An 18,747-nucleotide genomic window follows, 5' to 3' on the forward strand; every position below is an offset into this window, starting at 1 on the left:
GAAGTTTTACTTTTAATGAATTCATAGCCTAAATTTTGGGTGGTCCTATTGAGATGGACTTGATAAATTTACCGAACTTAAATTTGAAAGGATGACCTTAATGAAAGCTTTTAATGATTTCATAGCCCTGATTCGGGTGGTCTATGTTGAGATAGACTTGATGAAATCACCTACGTAAGTGTGAAGGACTAGCCAACTTCTATGAGAAACTTTTTGGGTAGTTTTTTAGAGCACTTACAAGTGTCCCAAGGTACATTGGCTAAAACTTGTTGAGTTATTGGGGAACATCAATTGGATCTGAGATTAGTTGTGTGTCATGAGTTAACTCCTATTTTAACAAGTTCAAGATTCGTTCACTTGTTAAAGAGAAGAATCACTTATTTCACTATGTACTAGTTCAAATCCAAAAGATACTAGTGCTTAAGCAACTAATTTAATTGTTGCTCTTCTTACATTTTAACTAAAAAAAACTCTACTTTTTCTCGTGTTTACAAAAACTCCAAATTACTTTGAATTAGTGGGGGATTGTTGGTAATGCAAAAGCTTGTTGCTAGTGGGTATATCCCATATTGGTTAAGTACAAGCTAACAAACGAGTTCTTATATAGCTTTACTTCTTGCTCTCATAGAGTAATTAGGCCTATGGCCTATCACATGCGCGCCGCTACTGCCCACCCATTCGTGTTAGGATTAACACGTACCACTTATATATCTTTTTGGATAAAATTTTTATTATTTTTCCAGAAAATAATATCTTTAAACAAATTTATTTTTTCCAATTTTATTGTTCCGAAAAATTTGGAACTGATATATTTTTTGTTGTTGGACGCAAAAATAGTGGGACAATTTTAAAATTGTTCCTACGTCTTTTATTCTTTTGCCCCTGCCTATTTACCGTTTTGCCTTTTCGTTTCTAGTATAAATAGAGAGCTGATTTCCTCTTTTTTCGCACTGAACAGAAAACACAATGCTCTCTAAAAAAACACTTTCCTCTTCTTCCTTTCTTTTCGATTTCCTTATAAATTTTGTCGATTTTCCCCTAAATCACTTTAAAGAAAAGTTTTATCTAGGAGTTTGGGTTTTAAGCGAGGATCGACTATGACCCTTCCAAACTTTCCTGAGAATTTATCCTATTGTGGTTTCCCTGAGAAGAGCAACACCAATCGAGTTTCATCTTCCTTATTCGGGTGTACAAATATTGAAGCACTATGTTAACCTTGGGGGACGACGTCTACTATACGATTACACCGATCAGGGTGGATTCGTTTCTAAGGCAGTGGGTTTACCACAGCACAATAAATTTCTTTTTTCTTAATTCGTTATTTATTTTCCAGTCAATGATAACAAATTTGTTTTACAGTAGCTTATTTTCCAATAGTAGACCTAGATTATTAATAGGTAAGTTAGCAATTTCTGCAACCCATATATTCATCATCCTCATGTTCAAAACCTACCGGAATGATGACTGATGTAGAGCAATTGATAGAAAGATTATGAGCAAGTTAAAAATTGGTTTAAATATGCCTAAGATCTTTGCTCTTTTTCGAAATTTAAAATTTAATCTCTATATTTTAATTTTAAGACATTAAATCTTTGTATTTTTTAGACTTGAAAATGTTGATCCAATTACTAACTTTGTTTACTTCCCATTAAAATTTTCATGGTACAAAGGATATCCTGCACATGCTTAGGGACTGCCCAATTGCAAAGGAAGTTTAGAAACAAGTTGTCCAATTCAGCCAGTATAACAGGTTCTTCTCTGGATCTATAAATGATTGGTTTACTTCTAATCTTGGTTGTCATGTGAAGGTACTTGGTAGAGGGGTTACGTGGTCTTGCATGTATGGTCTTTTTTATTGGAGAACCAGGAAAAACTGGAATTTGTTTATATTCCAAGGCTTAACTTGGATGAGTAATGAAATTGTCAAGGTTTCATTTAATTGGGCAAAGCAGTATGAGTTAAGCCTTTTGGGAGTCCTGTGCACTAGCCATCTTACTAATTCACATGTTGCCTTAGAAGGAACATGGGTGAATTTATCCACTGACGGAACAATGGCAAGAGATAATGGGAATGCTTCGAAAAGTGGTATGCTGCGAGACCAGTATGGGAATTGGATCTTGGGATTTAGACATTATTTGAAAAGATGAACAGCTTTTGAGGCTGAATTATGGGGCATTTTAGATGGCCTTCTTATTTTACTTAACAAAAGTTTCACAAGGGCCATTATTCAAACATATAACCTGGAAGTGGTTAGAGTTTTATAAAATAATGTGATGGCGGATTCAAAAATCATTATGCTTAGGAGGATAACGGATTATGAGAGCTAAAGGACAATAGCAGATAAGATATATTCCTAGAAAATGTAATCTAGTTACCGATTGTCTAACAAAGTTAAGTTTAACATGGGGATCAAATCTACAAATTTTTAATATTGCACCGATTGAGGTCTCATAGTTCCTTCAATAGGACAAAACTAATGATTTTTTTCGCTCAATTTAATTTGATTTAACTTTCTTTCAATTTATTACAAAAAAAAAACCATAAAAGAAAGAAAAGAAGGTTCTGCTCTCTTCAAGAATAACGCATATTCGCATACTCTACCCCAAAGAAAAGAAGGTTCTGCTCTATTCAAAAATAACGCATATTCGCATATTCCACCCCAAATCATGTAGATATGTATTCTCCCCAACCTCAAGCAATACGTGGGTTAATCTCTTGCAAATACTGAACTGAAGATACAGAAATCAAACGGTTTTGGCTGGATTTTCGAAGTATACCTCAATATTCTTCAAAGGGTTTTGGTTTATATTTTTTTGAAAATTTAAAATTTCATTTCTATATTTTAATTTTGAGACATTGAATTTCTTGACTTTTTTTATTTAAAAATCTTATTGTTGTTAAAGTTAACATTGTTAAAGATAAAATAACTTTTTTTATGCCTCAACATTTATATTTTTCATCAATTTGGTCCTTACCCTTTAAAACTACATAATTTTTTAAAATTAATTTTTTTCATATTTTAACTAAAGAGAATAAAAAAATTATCAATTTTTTAAAATAAAAATTTAAAACTTTTTAAAATATAAAAAAATGAAAAAAATAAAAACACTTTAAAATTCAAAAAATTTAAAAATATAAACAAAAGTTCTAAAATTCAATCTTATCTAAACTAGATCGACTCGGACTGGGACTTGGTCTGGTAAGAGGTGAAAAACTGGTTGACTTGTAAACCGATATGGCCTAGTTGAATTGATTTTGAACTAGTCTGATCAATTGGTTCTTAGAGAGACCAGTCCGACCGATTATTTTTAGAGCAGTTTAATCAGTTTGTATTGGTTTGCAGGTCAACTAGTTTTTTACCTCTCATTGGACCGGTATTCTAGTTGATTCTCGATCCAATTGGTCGGTCCAATCCAATTTAAATAACATTGAATTTTAGAAAAAAAATTTATATTTTTAAAATTTATTTTTATTTTTTGAATTTTAATTTTTAATTTTTTTAATTGTAATATTTTATTTTTATTTAAAATATAAAAAATAAGGATCCGTTTTTCGCTGAAAATGGCTTCCGAAAAATGACTTACTTTTTTTCGCAAAAGCTAATATTTTCTGGTATTTGGATGAATCTGTGTAAAATATTTTATGTTGTTTGACAATTTTCCTGAAAATATTTCATAAAAGTTGTTTTCAATTAAACAAACATACATTTGATATTTTCTTATATTTTCATTGTATAGTTAAGTTTATTTTATATCTATAAATTTATATTTTACATTATTATTTGTAAAACAAACACGACATAAATATATTTGTTATAAAATATATATAATGCAATTTCCTTTTAACAATCAAAATTTATTTTATAATAAGAAAATATTTTGTAATAATCAATGTCATATATAAAATTAATAATAAATAATGCTTAATTAAAACTTAATTTAAATTACATATATTACATATATGAGAGTAACTATTGACACACTATAGTTGTAAGGAATAAAGGAAGCTAACAAATAATCATATTTATATAATTAAAATATGTCATAAGTCCTTATACTCTTCGTAAATTTAAATTTTAATCCATGTACTTTTATTTTTGGGTTAGTTCTACTTTTTAAATATCAAAATTCAGGTTCAACTCTTAGCATTATTAAAAATATTTTGTTAAATTCATGTTCATTATAACATCATTTTTTAGTTAACAGAATACAGAGTATTTTTTATTTAAAAATGTAAAATCAACAAAATTGACAAAAAAATTAACAATGTTAACAATTAGATTTGATTTTCAAATCTAATAAATAGAGGGACTAAATTCTTGAAAATAAAAGTACAGGTAGTATATAGATTTATGGCATTTTTTAATCTTTATACTACAAAACATCTATTATTAATATATTTATAATTGTAATAAATATTTTTATTAAAATATTAATATTGAATATTTTTCAATAATATATGAAGAATATTATTTAAAGCTATTTTTAATTAATTATTAAATTAAGATCTAAATATTAAATAATTTATTAATAATTTATATTAATAATTTATTATATGATTAGATATAGATAATTAAATATTTATGTTTAATAATATTGAAAATTATAATGTTTTATATTAATAATTTATTAGTTTTTAATATTTTTAAAAATAAAATTTATTATTAATATAATAATATTAAGCTTGACTTAAGTTAATTTTTATATAAAAGTAAAATCACTCGTAAAGGAGCTTTGTTATGGAAAATGACCTACTTTTCAAGATGGTAAGTTATTTTACAGAAAAAAGTATCTATTTTCGATTGACTTGTAAGTCATTTTCCGCTGACCAAATTGTTTTCCATGAAACAAACATAGAATAATGCAGAAAATATTTTCCAGAAGCCATTTTCAGTGAAATAAACGAAGCCTAATTTTTAAAATTTTCATGTGCTTTTAAAAGGTAATGACTAAATTGATAAAAAAATTTATAAAGTTGAGGGCTAAGAAAGTTATTTTACCTTTGACATCGTTAACTTTAACAAAAAAATTAGAAAGAGAGACCAAAATTTTTAAATAAAAAAAAGTATAATAATTTAATATCTCAAAATTAAAGTATAGAGACTAAATTTTAAATTTTAAATTTTTATAGGGACTTTTTAACTAATATTAATTCTTGTGGAAATACAAATACATTAACAGAAAAGCCATGTGGAAATATAAATATAGAAAAGATAAACAAGTTAGTGATTCAAATTTTAAACCTTAAAAAATCAATTGTGGTAATCTAAATTAACAGTAGAATCAATTTTTTTGGCTCTACGAACATGATCATGTCATTGATGAATGGGAGATGCGACATTCAACAACCTTGATACTAGTGATTTTTATTGACCCTAAAACCTACTTTCCCTTTAGTTGTAGTTTTTTTTTTTCAACTAATAATTGACTGGATTTTTTTAAATAAAACAAAATTAAATAACAAACGGTCCAAAAAGAAAGAAAACAAAATCAAAGAAATTGGCCCAAAAACTTAAAATTGCCCAAGGAGGAAACACCCTAAAACTTAGTTCAGAATAATCTAGAATAACACAAAATTCACCGAAAGTTACCCAATCAGAAATCACTGATTCCCATTCTGTCTATCAGCCATCATTTCTCTCTTTATGACGGTTTCAGTTCTCAAGGAAAGCTTTATCACAAAAAACCTATTCATCTACTTTATTGAGGATTTCCTTCCTTATTTCCTCTTCTCCAGCCGTTCTCAATCCGGTTCTCACACCCTATCGGCATATCTAGGGACGCTTTTAACTAGGTACACCTCCTCCTCCTTTTTCAATGATTCTGTTGCTAGTATATCTGCTAAAACATTTGCTGATCTCGGAGTATATACAAACACTAAATTTCTAGATCTAGCTTTGCTAATATCGGAGTATATACAAACACTAAATTTCTAGATCTAGCTACTATCTGTTGAATATCATGTATGAATACTCCTACCTATGATTTGTCTTGACTTTTTGCCTTGTATTTTTTTATTATTGATAATGAGTCACCTTCGATAACGATCTCCTGCCACTGCATTTTGATTCCTATTTGGACTGCTTTTCGACATGCGAGCGCTTCAGCAGCGAAGGTCGATGCCACCTCTTGATGAATTTCTGAACAAGATAAGAGGACAGTTACTTCATTGGTTCTGGCCACAATCCTCGAAGCTGATTGGAAATGACGCCCATCGTATGCTCCATCAAAATTGACTTTTACGGACTCACCAGATGGGTAGCTCCATTTTCTAAACCCCTTTAAAACAATAGGAATTCTTTTTTTAACGCCATTTAATTCGGTAATATAATTATTGAAAAAACTTGTTATTTCCTGACCAGTGCTATTTTTCTTATCATGCATTCTAGCATTCCTTTCTCCCCAAATGGCCCATAGTGCACAGCAAAAAAGTCGGCATTGAAAAGGGGGATATTGAACAAAAACCCAAGTAAGCCACTATAAAAAATCCATATTAGAATCCATTACAATAGTTGGGATTGATAATGCTGTTCAAACTTCCACTGAAATAAGGCATTCATGAAAGAGGTGATAAATTGTTTCTGCTCCTTCTCTACATCAGGGGTAAGTTGTAATGTCAACTAGCTTCCTGTGCTGCATGTTAACCCATGCAGGAAAATAATTCTATTATATTCTCCAGATTGTAATCTTGATTTTAGTAGGGAGATTTTGGAGCCAAAGTTTTTTGTAGAAATTCCTGTAGTCGGTTTGTAAAGTATAAGCTCTAGAGTTTTCACCAGAATTTTGCAATAGCTTATAGGCACTACGGACCGAGTACTCTCTCGAAGATTTATCGCTCCATACAAGAAAGTCATCGTGGGGTTCTTTTGCCAATGGGATATGGAGGATCTTTCCAACATCTTCCTCCGAAAACGTATTGACAATCAACTCCTATTTCCATATTCTTTCATTACTATCAATTAACTCAAAAACTTTAGAATCTCGCATATTATAAACAAACAAAGATAATCTAAGATTTTTTGCCTCTGTAATCTAAGCATTGTTATTAACTGAAAATTCATACCCGTAACAGTCCACCAACAAAGTCCTTTCGCCAAAATACCCTTCGTCGCCCAGATACTTTTCCATATATAAGAACTTGTATTTCCTAATCGCGAATTTAGAAAATCATCATTCGAAAAATACTTTGCTTTCAACATTCACGCAACTAGAGAGTTTGGGTTATTTATAATCCTCCACCCCTGATTCGCTAGTAATGAGATGTTAAACTGAGTCATAATTCTAAAACCCATTCCCCTATCTTCTTTTGAACGACACATATGCTTCCACTGGCACCAATATATTTCTTTTTTCCCATGGCCTTTTTGCCACCAAAATTTAGCGAAAATGTTTTCTAATTTCCCACATAAAGATTTCGGTAGAACAAAGCATGACATAGCTTAAGTTGGTATTGCCTGGAGTATTGATTTAATGAAGACTTCCTTACCCCCTTGTGATAGTAGCCTTGTACTCCATCCTTCAATTCATAAATAAGCCCTATCTTTGAGATTTTGAAAGGACTCTTTCTTCTGTCTTCCCACCGCATTAGAGAGTCCTAAGTATTTTTCCAGATTTATTGAGCTTCTTACACCAAATAATGTCGAGATTTATTATTTTTTCCCCTCTGTTGTGTTTGAGCTATAGAAGATCGTTGATTTATTAAAATTCACATATTGGCCTGAACATCGTTCGTATTCCTTCATAATTTCTTTTAATACAATGCCCCTCTATTTTTTGCTTCACCGAACAGAAAATAATCATCTGTGAAAAGTGTGATATCTCTAGTCCCCTCCTGCTAGCTTTTGCTCCTTTTAACAAACCCTCTCTCATTGTCAGTCTCATCAAAGATGAAAATCCCTCACTACATATCAGAAAAAGGAAAGGACTAAGTGGATCACCTTGTCGAAACCCTCTAGTAGGTTGAAAAATGTTTCCCGTTCTCCCATTAATGTTTACTGTATAAGAAACTGTGGATATACATTTTATAATTAGTGCCACCTATTCCCTTAAAAAGCCCATCCGTAGTATTACTTCCTTTAGAAAATCCCATTCAATTCTTTCGTAAGCTTTTCTCATATCTAGCTTCACTGCCATATATCATTTTTTTTCCCGATACGCTTCTAACGAAAAGTATATAGAATTTCATAGGCTAAAATTACATTGTCAAAAATTAATCTTCTTGGGACGAAAGTGGGATAAGCATAATATCTGTTAGATTAAGAGAGTCAAAATCCTTACCATAATTCAAAATTCCCAAACAGAAAATTTTGACATATTTACCTACAATGTGACAGAATCTTTGAAAAAACAATGCCAGAAAACTGTCAGAGCCTGGTGCTTTAGTAGGCCCCATTCCTTTCAAAGCTGAATGAACCTCTTCTGCCATATAAGCTGATAATAAATCTGTATTGATATCAGAGGAGATATTGACTTCAATACATGTTAATAGGTGGGATAAATCCCCAATTCCATTAAACGAAAATAACTTCTGAACAAATAAAGTAGCAGCCTCGTTGATCTTTGTTTCGTCAGTAATTTCTCCTCCTTCATCTAATTCCAACCTAGATATTATGTTTATCCGTATACGAACTAGGGCATACTAGTAAAAAAATGTAGATTTTTTATCCCCTAATTAGAGCCAATTGACTCGTGCCCTTTGTTCCTAATACATTTCATCTTTATCAATCTCCATATTAAGTTGAATATTGGTATTAATAAGCTTTGCCATCGTATCTTCATCCCTCTCTTTTGCCGTTAGATTTTCAAGCTCTTTTGTGAGCTTTCTCTTTAATCCCTCTCGACATTTTTAATAGTGCTTGCCTATCTCTTCAATCTAAACTGCAACCTTTCAAGTTTTTCAATTAGCGTACCTGTTGATGACTCCCAAGATCCTTGATTTCTTGTTTGATAGACTCCTCCATGGTCCACCACACCTCAAATTTAAACCTTGGGACCCCATAAAAATATTTTCACTATTTGTATTTAGAAGGAGTGGACAATGGTTCGATATTGAATGAGTTAAGTGTTGAATGCTACCCTTTGGAAAAAGAGGCATCCATTTTTCATTTTTAACTCCCCTATCAAGTCTCTCATTAATGTTTGTTTCCGGTAGATTCCCCATTTTCTATCATTAATGTTTGTTTCCGGTAGATTCCCCCTTTTCTATGTAAACCAAACCCCCGAATACCTTATATCCATTAATTGGCATTCCTCTAAAGCATCACAAAAGGCCTCTATTCTTCTCTCCTCCCTTGGTATACTTCTACGTTTTTTCAAAGGAATACATGATTTCATTAAAATCACCACTTACCACCAAGGATGATTTTGTTATTAACCTAGTTTCCTTGACAAATTCCACGAAATATTCTTGTTGTTTACATAAGGTGAACCATAAAATCCTGTAAATCTTCATTCTTCATTGACATTTTCCTCTTTAATCATCACATCAATATAGCTTTTTGAGAAACTTCTTAAGCTAACCGTAATATCCCCTTTTCATGCCAAACATAGCCCACCTCGAGAACCCTTTGCTTCTACGTCAATCCAATTCATAAAACCACATTTCTTTCTGACCTTTTTTATACGTTTCTCATAAATTTTTATCCCTATTAAGAAGACCATTTGGGGGTTATGCAGCTTCAGCAAATACCGCAGCCTCCGTACTGCCAGTGGACTCCCCAGTCCACGGATATTCCAACATATAGTTTTCATTGCGTCCAGTTGACTTGCCCTTTGGCAGCCACCGATCTATAAAAGTTGGGAACACAAATTTGTTTTGAGTTTTCTGCCGGCACAACTAAGGAAACTTCGATTTGTATGTCATTTCCTTCACGTTTCATTCTTTTTACTCCGTCTTCACAAGGATTTCCTATACATCATTCTTCAGTTTCTAATTCTGCAGATTTCCTCTTCCTTATTATGCTATCTTCATTACTTTGACCCATCAAGACCACTGGACCAATTCTTTTCCAGCTTGTCTTCTTGACTAGATTTGATTTATCTTCCAACATATTATTTCTTTCAATTACCCTTTCATTTTTTTTCATTGCAGACCCTTCTTCCTATTTTTTCTCCATCTCCTCCAATCATGTTGATTTTAGTTTATCTTGTAAACTCCAAACCATAGCAGTCCCATCTTCTGGTTGTTTAATAAACTTAAGTAGCGTCTCCCTAACCCCTATATAAAAGCATTGAGGCATCATCTTTTTTTAGAGGGCATTAAATTTCATACTCTCCTTCCCAATTAATTTTAATTCAGCTCTTAATGCTAAAAAGTATAGTGGATCATCTCTAATTTTGTTTTTTTCTGCAGGAGTTAGCCCAAGACAGTCTTTGAAACCATGCCCATTCTTCCACATCCAAAGTAGAAAATCAGTAGCTTCTTATATTTAAAGAAGATCCACGATTTCTGTTGATTATCAATTGAGACAAAAAAAATACCTCTACGGAGAGGTTTCTGCACATCCAATTTGATTCTAAGGTGACACAAATCTCCATTTATTTCAAATTTAATTACTCCTCCAAAAGTAACCCCAATGGCATGCAATAAATCTTTTTTGTCGAATTCTGGTAAACACGGTCCGATCTTAATCCAAAATGGGGAAGAATTAAGTCAGATCTAACTTCTTTCCATCGGTTTAACCAACCGATCAAATAGCACAAGATTTTTCTGAAATAGCTATGGTCGCCCTTCCATAACTGTCTCTAGATCTTTTTCAGTATCAAACACAATTAAGAAAAGATTTTGCCTTGCCAGTTGAATCTCAATTTTTTTCCTCATCTTCTAGATGATTTTCATCGGTACCCTAAAACTATCCGGATTGTAGGATTTTTCTGTTCATATTGTACAAAGTGGAGTTGGGGTCATGTTTGGTACTACCATCAAACACTTAACCGATAATTGGATTAATTTTTTTGCCAAAAGGAAGATCCCATCGCCTCCTACCCTATCATCACCACCGTTTTCCTCCATCCCAAGCTGCAATAGTTACTGCTTTCGCTAAGATTCTAAGCAAAACACTCTTGACTGATTTAGAGATAGATTTTCTTATGTTGTATTCCCCTTTAGTTGTAGTTTAGATAATGAGAAGATTGATAATAAAGTATTTGAATGTTGAACATAACCTTCTTAACACCCTTAATGGTTTCGTTCTTCAATCATGATTATAATTTGAAAATTTCTTAAAGAAAAAAAAATGGATACATGGTGCTATTTGAATTTAATGAGTGTTATTATTTTTTTTTCTAAATTAAAAAATTAAACTTGAATCAACTTAGAACTATGGTTCCTCTGAAGTACCACGCTCCATACTCAAATCATGGGCCAAATTCGTCATGTGATCCGGATATTTATTACCTTCACTTAAAATATGTTGAATTTCAAGACCCAACCTTTGTTGACCAAATCTAAGTAATCTTTAATCAATGTGTCCATTGTATGACAATTCTCATGAGGTCTCCTTAACAATCAATCGTACTACTCCTAAAGTTTTTACAAGGTATAGACCCACATACCACCTAAAGTTTAGCACGAACCCTATTAGTCACACCTAGAGTTGTCCATGGGCCGGGCCAAGCCAAGTAAAAAATTTAGGCCCGTTTTCTAGGTTCAACCCGAAAAATAGGCCTAAAATTTTACCCAAGCCTGACTCGAATAAAAAGTTTAAAACCTAAGCCTAGCCTTACCTACCCATATTAATTTTTTTATATAAAAATAAATTTAAAAAATATAATACATCAAATACATTTAAAACATTAAAATAAATGTTTCCCAGCAAATGGAAAAAAATTAAAAATTACTTAAATAACACTAAGATAAGTGCAACTTAACAAGCAAATACCTCTAAAATAGTACAAAAATTAATAATAAACCAAAAGTTATACAATAATTGAACAATAACAACAAAATAGTAGCAATATAATAGCGAAATGATAGCAAAACAATGAAAAAATAGTAAAAAAAGTATAAAAAACTGTAGCAATTTTTTTTTTTGCAAATTAGGGTTAGGTCGAGCCAGACCCGGGCCAAAAAAAGCTTACCCAAGGCCTGGCCCGTGTCACACCTAGCTACCTTTAAACTTAGAAACTAGGAATCTTTAAGGGTTAAATTGAAAGACATCAAAAGCTGGCGGTCTCTACTGAAAAATCAGGAAAAGATAATAACCGAAATTGGATAGGGTTGAGAACCAAATCTAGTCCAGTTGGATTAGAACTAGCATGTCCCTTAGTTCGGGACAAAATAATTATAGATGAATGGTTGTGATAAGGTGGAAGGTCGTGCATGAGGGTTTATATATATAGTTGGGGAATAACTTCCTAGGGGGATTCAACTCCATCCTATTTCATTCTCCTTTCTTCTTCATCTTCTTCCTAGGTTGCTTTAAATAAGAGATGGTTAATGAATGCTCTACATGGAGCGATAATTATGAGGTTTAAATAGGAAAAATAGAAATTCCAATAAGGAGGTAAGGCCCTAAATCCTTCAGTATATGTAAGACTTAGAAAACAAAATTAAGAGTTTTCAAAACTATTTTAAGGGTTCTGCATGTTTCTAGAAAATTGAAGTTTAAAGTGAAAACACTAGGTTTAACATAGGATTTGATTGTCATTTTAGCTATTAGGAGAATGAAAGTTTTGGCATTAGGGAAAGCTAAGCGGACAAGGCAAATAAGCATTAGGTGAGTATCTACACTTTGTCCTCTGATTGCTATATGCAATTATCAGAAATTACCATGTTAATGTTGATAGTAAACATAGATGATTGTTGAATGAATATCTGGCATAGTGCATTGCTTAATGATGTTCTGCATGGTATGTATGGTTAAAGCATGCATAATATGAAAGGGGGTGATAACTATAGGTCAGGCAAAGTTAAGAACGAGAAAAAGGTATGAATTTGATAGATACCGACATACAGTCTTATTGAGTGCAAACCTTGATATGTGAAGCTCCAAGCCTTGCGGAGGGAACACTGCGGTGTTCGAGCATCAATCTGTAGGATAGTGAAATAGAGAAATTGATGAAAATAAATGGGATGAGTAAATAAAAAAGATCTTGGCTGGGTCATGGGACCAATCAGAGGCTATACATCTGAGATGAGTATAACCATAGCTGAAAGATGTTATGGGCATCATGGTAAATGGGATTAAGGTCATGGCTTAAATACGCTATGGCATCATTTGATAGTCCACTGGAACCTTAAACGTGGGAAACATATAAGGTATAAGACCATATTTAGACTATGGCAACCTAGGTAGTCCATCGGGATAATGAACACAGGGTTATATTGAGTAAGACCATAGTTGAAAGATGTTATGACATCAAAGGATGATTTAACAGTATAATGAGTAAGACCATAGCTGAAAGATGCTATGACATCATAGATAGTTCGATGAGACATTAAACATAAGATAGTCCGACGGGATTTTAAAAGTGGGAGAGTCTGCCGGGATGACAAACACGAGTGAAAAATCAAGATAGTAATTGTGGGAAATCCCACCACTAAGGAAAAAGGGTTGAAAGAAAAAGGTAAGAAATGTTAAACGATAGCTAGCCAACAGACCATTGGGAAAATAGTTAAATATGGAAAAAAGAAAAGTAGGAAGAGAAATAGTTTGCTAAAACAATAATCATGGAAGCTGGAAAAGCTTTAAGAAGGGTAAACCGATGAGAATCAAACGTGTGAATTGTTGAGTCAACAGTGTGTAGTGTATAAGAAAATGAAAGAGAAAGTTATAGGGGATCGTATATATAGATCCGCCACTAAGAACCGCTATAGGGTGTTCAGAGAGACCCTATAAGGTAGTAAAGTGAGATAAGGAAAACGAGTTTGGTCTACAAGAAAGTTGGTTAGAATCCATTGACAAAGAAGCATATACGGGATGATAGAAGTGTATGTCAAGACTATTCCTCTTAAAGAGGAAACCATTGAGGAATTATCAATCAAATGGCGAGTTATACGATGATATAGTATGAAAGAGAAATTGTGAACTCAAATGGTCACACAACGATATTCGGTTGAGTACTAAATCCATAATGGCTTGTAGTAAAATGGCGTGCTACGCTTAAGGGTAAGGTAAAGCTACTAAAGCAGATTACAAAAAAGTAATCCAATCACTAATTAAATTAAGTAGGATTTAGTCCGCCTGAGTGGAATGGGACCTTGTTAGTTATGCCAATGAATGGAAGGTGAATAAGTCATACAAGATTATGATAATGAAAAAGTCTACCATGGACTAAATTGATATGGAAATATAGCCAAAAGGAAAATACCCATAGGCTATTAGTAGGGTAGATTATTGATTACCTTTTAAAAACATAGTGGAAAGAAGATTTCCCTCTCAAAAAAAAGAGAGAAGGAATACAGGTAAAGGCTGATCGAAGGCCGGTAAGATGGCCGAAAGTCAATCACTCAATGATCTATCAACTAGTGGATAAGACTAGGAATAGGAAAAATCCACTATGATGAGTTTAAAATAAGTTACCCGCACAAGTAGAGAGTTATATATTTTTAGTTTCTTTAAATTTAAACCCCTGAAAGACGGGGTTAAATTTCAAGTAATACAGGAACTCAGTAAGTTCATCTAAACTTATCAAAAAGTGGTATGTGTTTCGTAGGAAATACGAAATTAAGGACTCGAGGAAGGGACTAAGCCAGATCGTGTGGAATCAATAATTCATTGTAGGATTAAGTCATGCACATAAGAAGGGGGCACATTTAGGGACTTTGTCAAGGGGACGATTATGTTGTATTTATTTAGAATCCTTAAAGTCCATAGTTGGGATAGCAAACTTATTTGGAAATTTTTATCTCTGATGTAAGTTTACTTTTGTAATAAGTAATATGATTTTTTTTAACTTAGTGAAATCGTAGTATGAATGATAACCCGATTCAGTTGTGACACCCGCACTCGGATTCAATGATTGGGTCGGGTAGGGGTGTTATAGCCTGTTTAGAAAAATAGGCCTTATTTTTTTGTTCAAATCCATTTTTTAGGCCTATATTTTTTCCCAAATCCTCTCACTTTTCGGGCGAACTTTCAGGCCGGGTCGAGTGGCCCAGCTCATGGACAAGTCTAATCACCCCTATATTTAACATAAAATCCTCAATCCAATCACTATTTTCATTTCACAAGAGACCACCAATAGAAGCCATTCGAGAGCCAAGCTTAACTGTTCCATCTATATTCAAGAGACAAACCCCAACAAGGGGTTTGTTCCACTGAACCTATTGCGACCCTCAAGCAATCCTTAATGCAGCAAGGCCCGTAGCTTTACTGATATTTGTCGCAAAGGGTAAAAGTACCAAGAAACCCCTGTACTCAGAGACAGATTGCATTTCGACCCTTCTACTAAAAAAGTAGGCAAATTAACTTTTATACATTTTGAAACGTGCAAATTAGCCTCTCTGTTAAAAATTTTCTATTAAATAATGATGTGGAACATGCTAAAAAGAATTTGTTAACATCTAATTGACATGGTTCTGATTATATCTATTTTTAACAATCTCATTATAAGTTTTGATTATATCAGTTTTTCTCACACAATTCCTAAAATTGCCCATAGCCCCTCCCAAACCCATAATGTAATACCCCTTAATTTTAAACCATTATCGAAACAGGGTTACGAGGCATTACTAGACAAATCGGACAATTTATGGATAATTCTTAATAAATAAATAAATAATAAGCATATTATAGTATAATTATAGTCATTCATTTTTTTTAATAAAAATTCAATATAACCCCTTTAGAAATATCTAACCTTCCCTGTAATTTTCAAACAACCAATCCAAAACCAATCCAAACAAATCAATTCTTGAATTTATACATCTCTAATAATAATAAAATTAATAATATAAAGTTCTAACATTTTTATGTTTTTAACAATCTAACATAAGATGTCTAATTGATCCATTTAAATTATCATTTAACAAAATTGCCCAAAGCTATGACATAGACTGTGTTTAAGACATAAATAATTGTATGGAACAACTATTACCATCATTTATTAGTAATACTTCTCTAACAAAATAAAAACATATTACGACCTAGGTACATGCCATTTTCAAAAGAGAAAAATACATCACCACGTATTTGAGTTCGGGATCGGATTGGATGCTGAGTCATTAATCACTTTTGTACCTAACCTGCGCACAGAAACAAACCGTATGCTAAGTATGCACTCAGTGGTATTTCTATAAACCATCACTTAAATAATTATAAAATATGTATATGACACTACTTAAATTCAATAACTATTCAAATATTCACATTTTAATTCAGTGCTCTATTTTATTACAAGCTCAGTATTAGTCATTATTTTTCAATAACAATTATTTGTTTATTGTTATTCAATAACAATCAGTTATTCAGTATCAAACAATCAATAACAATCAATTATTCAGTCCAGTAATACAGTCGTCTTGATATTCAGTGCAATAGTTTACACCTATTAACATAGCTCGGACTTTAGACGGATACACGGATCCAACCAACACACCAGTACGGCACTAGTAGCTCATCGGCTTTGCCGAAGTAAACAGTAGTAGTACGGTACTTAGTACCTCATCGGATTAAACCGAAGCAACAGTAACAGTACGACACACAAGGTGCCTCATCGACTCGAAGTCGAAGTAACAATACGACACTTATGGTGCCTCATCGACTCAAGGTCGAAGTATCCCTGAACACTTCCAATCATATGGCATGCCAATTATATCTGACTCAGTCCGATACAGTTAATAGGGTATTCAATTCATTTCCCAATTCGCAGTAATTAATTATTTCAATATCCATTTCACAATGATCACAAATTTACATACATTCAATTCATTATCAAAACACTAATACTTACCTTAATACCTTTCCATACGCATCAAATTAAAAAAACAACAATTTAAATGTTAAGTTTGGTTTATAGAAATACAAACTGTAATTCTCGGATTACTCTTCGTCAACCTTCTCTTTTCCTTTCTTTGCGGATGTCTCAAGTTCTTTATTAGCTACGAAAATAAAAATAATTTATATTATTAATACAACACTAATTTATATTGAATAATTAAATTTCTATTCAATTTCTATCTTAATTTCAATTTAGTCCTAACTAAATTCATTTATTTTTCCATCTCAATTCATATCTCCTTTCTACTCAAATTTCAACTAAACTTAAACTTAACTATCTAATTTTCATCATAAATATCTAATTTCAAAATTCTTGCAATTTAGTCCCTATCATACAAAATTTAAAACTTATTCTACAATTTAATCTATCTCCCACTTCTAGTTAGAAATTCTATTAATTCAATCATCAATTCACACTTTACTCAATAAAATTTAATGTCTAAAAATCTAATATCTTTGAAAATTTCAACACATACTTAATAATATTTTGTTCTAGGTTCATAAAAACTCAAAAATTACAAGAAAATGACTTAATTTAACTTACCAATTTAAAATCGAACTTTAAAAACCCTAAATTTCTTCTTTTCTTTTCTCTTTTTCTTTTCTTTCTGTTTCGTCCCCTGTTTTGTTTCTATTTTATTTCTTTTGTTTCTTTCTTTCATTACTTAATAATAATAATAATAATAATAATAAAATAAAACATAAATATCTTTGTTATATAATAATATAATAATATATATTAACTTAAAAATATGAAATCTCAGATTTTTTTTAAACATAAACAGCCTCAATTTCATGATTTTAGTTTAATTACCTTTTTAGTCCTTTTTACTTTTTTTAATCTACAAATAATCTTTTACGTTTTATTCACTTTAATCTTTTTTACTAGTTACTCTAAATTAAGCTAAATTCACTTAATTAAAACCTAATTATACACATTCCTAAACTCATAAATATTTCTATTAATTATTTACAAACCCATTTCACTAAGACGGAGGCCCAATAATGTTCTTTTCCGATACCCGTGAATTTTGGGTCATTACATATAAATAGGAGGATAATGAGCTTTAGCGCACGCGAACTCACATCCTCCTGCATTAGCAACAATACCCATGTCAATCGAGCTAAGACTCAATAGACGGTTAATATGAATTGTTTGTTTAAAATAATTTTATTAATTTAATTTTAATACCATAAATTATCGCTTTAACTCATATAAAAATCGTTCAACTTAGGTTATCTTACTATCATAGTTTTGAATCCATTTATTATCGGAGTTTTGAAATTGTTAAACCACATAACCACAATACAATCCTAAAATTACATATGATTCAAAAATCCCAATTTATTAAGCAAAATTCTTTAAAAATATGTTAGAATTTCATCACAGAAAAACCCTAATTTGACCGCTTCTCTCTCAATTTTCTTAATTAAGTTTCCCAATTAAACACTCATTGGATCCTAACCTAGAAACTGAATCGATTACCATAAAAGCATATAAAGAAAATACAATCCCCAACTATCATTTTCAACCTTGAACCTCAAAGACTACTTTCCTTTTGCCCTTCACGATCTGCACCTTACCCAAATTCCTTATCTCAACCGTTAATAATATTCCAATCTAATGGCCAAAATTTAAACTTTTGAATGGCAAATTTGATCTGTGTCATTTCCTTTTCCACCAATAAGCTTTCTCCATTTCCTTTATAAATTTCCCTCCTTTATTATTAATAATAAAATCAACATAATCCAAATGAAGAAAAAGAAATTTAAATATTTTACACCTCGTAAAATTTATTTGTTGAATC

At 31.8% G+C, this 18,747-nt stretch overlaps 1 long non-coding RNA gene across 9 annotated transcripts; it reads left to right on the plus strand.

The window, feature by feature from the left end:
* Positions 1–5,347: 5,347 nt before the first annotated feature.
* Positions 5,348–10,653, plus strand: LOC107889385 (uncharacterized). Of its 9 annotated transcripts, XR_001681734.2 has the most exons (4): positions 5,498–5,793; positions 6,107–6,257; positions 6,389–6,912; positions 10,351–10,653. It is a non-coding gene; the product is annotated as an uncharacterized lncRNA (long non-coding RNA). The 9 variants fall into 9 exon arrangements; XR_001681736.2 differs by having other exon boundaries at positions 5,478–6,257; positions 6,389–6,468; XR_005905003.1 differs by having other exon boundaries at positions 5,495–6,257.
* The last annotated feature ends 8,094 nt before the right edge of the window (positions 10,654–18,747 follow it).

This window comes from Gossypium hirsutum, chromosome A11 (assembly GCF_007990345.1).
Source record: "Gossypium hirsutum isolate 1008001.06 chromosome A11, Gossypium_hirsutum_v2.1, whole genome shotgun sequence".
Classification (NCBI taxonomy): Eukaryota; Viridiplantae; Streptophyta; class Magnoliopsida; order Malvales; family Malvaceae; genus Gossypium; species Gossypium hirsutum.